This window comes from Penaeus japonicus, unplaced genomic scaffold (assembly GCF_977035675.1).
Source record: "Penaeus japonicus unplaced genomic scaffold, GWHDUDI00000001_assembly GWHDUDI00000010, whole genome shotgun sequence".
Taxonomy (NCBI): Eukaryota; Metazoa; Arthropoda; class Malacostraca; order Decapoda; family Penaeidae; genus Penaeus; species Penaeus japonicus.
In genome coordinates, this window is record NW_028234412.1 from 34,287,873 (window position 1) to 34,290,372 (window position 2,500).

At 43.1% G+C, this 2,500-nt stretch overlaps 1 protein-coding gene across 1 annotated transcript in view; it reads right to left on the reverse strand.

Annotated features, from left to right (window-relative positions):
- The window catches only part of LOC122245732 (uncharacterized), a 200,652-nt gene that overhangs the window by 155,393 nt on the left and 42,759 nt on the right, over positions 1-2,500 (reverse strand). The window lies entirely within an intron of this gene.

The following is a 2,500-nucleotide window of genomic DNA, read 5'->3' on the forward strand; positions in this document are numbered from 1 at the left end:
CTTCTTCTTCTTCTTCTTCTTCTTCCTCCTCCTCGGCGCCGTAGTCTTGGAACGAGAGCTCGGCGCTAACGTCTCCGGAGGTCTGTTGGAGCGACAGGAGAAGAGTCTCTCGGTCGATCCGCCTCTCCCCCTCATCCCCCTCCCCACTGTCGCTTGGTAAAATAAAAAATAAAAAATATATATATAATAATAGTAACAATAATAATAATAATAATAACAATAATAAACAACTTTCCCCTCCTCCCTCACTCCCACCGTCGTTTGGTAAAAAATATATATATATATAAAAATATATATATAAATAATTAATAATAATAATAATAATAATAATAATAATAATACACAACACTCCCCTCATCCCTCAAAAATAGAATAAAATAAAAAGACGGAGAAGAAAAAAGTAAAACAAAAAAATCGAGAGATATGCAGATGCCTCAGCCAACCCCATCCCTCACATCCTTGCCAGGCATTTAATCCTTGCCTTATTTGGACATTCTCCTCATCAACATTTTGCTTTTTTTTGTTCTATCCTTTCGTCTTCCTCCTTCCTCTTTTACCTTCCTATCTATTTTTCTTTTTTTCTTTCCTCTTCTTATTTTCCTTCTTTCTTCTCTTCTCTTGGTGTCTCTCCCTTCCTTCCTACGTTTATTAATTCTATCTACCTTTTCCTTTTCCTTTCCTTTTATGATTCATCTCTCTTCTTTCCTCTATTTCTTCTTTTCTTTCCTTCTCTTCTTTTCCCGTGTCTCTCTTCCTTCCTTCTCCTCCCCTTTCCCTACTCTCCTCTCATATCCGTTTCTTTCTCCTCTATCCTCTCTTCCTTTCTTCTTTCTTCGCGAAAATCCCTCCCTCCATTCATTCGCTCCTCCTTTTCCCCTTCTCCTTCCCTTATTCCTCTCATCACTCTCTCCCAAGTATCCTTCGTCCCTCCTTCTTTTATCTAAATGAGCAAATAATGAGAAAGACGCAAAGGAGGAGTATGAGAAAGGAGAGAAGAGGTGGGGGGGGGGGGGAGAAAGGTCAAGGAGAAGGAGATGGAGAAGAGAAGGAAGGTTAACTCCCTCCCCCCCCCCCCTTCCCCATCCCCTTCCTTCAAACTCCCATTCGACTCTCACCTCCCCCCTCTTCTTCACCCCACCCCTCATCTCCCCTCCCCTCCTCTCCTCTCCTCCCCTCCCCTCCTCTCCCCTCACACTCCCATTCGACTCTATCCTCCTCTATCTTCCCCTAGCTCCCCCTCCCCCCTCCCCCCTCTTTTCCCCTTCTAACGGTAGTGATATTTCGTGAGACCGTTTCCTCGACAAGAGAATTTTTTCACTTCAAATCTCCCGCCATTTTCTCTCGCCACGAGTCGCTTGTTTCTTGCGTCAACGAGTAAGTATTATGATGTTCTCATGATTATTCACAATTTGGGAAAGAAGAAAAAAAAAAATTACAGGAAGGTGTTTCAGCCACAAACACTTTTCGAGCTCTGGCAAGTTTTCCGAGAAATCTAAAAAAAAAAGAGAGAAAAAAGCGATAAAGGACACAAAGAGTAATTATAGTTCATCTCTTTCGGCGCACCAAACACACACGCACGCACACGCACACACACAACAACAAAACAAAAACAAAAAACAAACACACGCACGCACACGCACACACACACCAAAAAAAAAAAAAAAAAACACGGACACACACACCAAAAAAAAATAAAAAAACAAACACACGCACATACACACACACCAAAAAAACAAAAAGAAAAAACAAACACACACGCACATACACAGACACCAAAAAAACAAAAACAAAAAACAAACACACACGCACATACACACACACCAAAAAAAACAAAAACAAAAAAACAAACACACACGCACATACACTTACTTAGCAATAAAAGTGGAGGACACAACGGTATGTGGTAAGTACAGCCGCCTTGCTTGACCGTGATAAGTCTCATGGGGTGACGTGTATGTGGGAGGAGGGGGGAGGGGGGTATAGGGAGGAAGGTCGGGGGTGTAGAGGGGAGGAAAGTCGGGGGGGGGGGAGGGGTTGTAAATGCGCCTGTTCTCACTGGCACTGTCTTTGTCGCAAGGATTAGGGCGACACTTCACATTTATGGTGGCACTCGGAGGGTGGCGGGTTGGGGTAGGTGGGGTAGCGCTTTCACAAGGATACAAGCACACACGCATTGCCTGATGGCGCTTTCACGAGCTTTTGCTAGTTTGCGTTTTCTTTCTTATTTTTCTTACTTTTTTCTGTTTTTTTTCTCTTTTTGTTTTGGATATTTCTCTCCGTTTTCATGTTTCCATTTCCCTATTTGACTCTGGTAGTCACCCTCTCTCTCTGGGGTGAGGATAACCTATGTTACCTCATCCTTTTGAGATGCAAGTAAGCACTTGTCTCAATAAGCTTGTCAAAGTCAAAAAGTCTCTCTCTCTCTCTCTCTCTCTCTCTCTCTCTCTCTCTCTCTCTCTCTCTCTCTCTCTCTCTCTCTCTCTCTCTCTCTCTCTCTCTC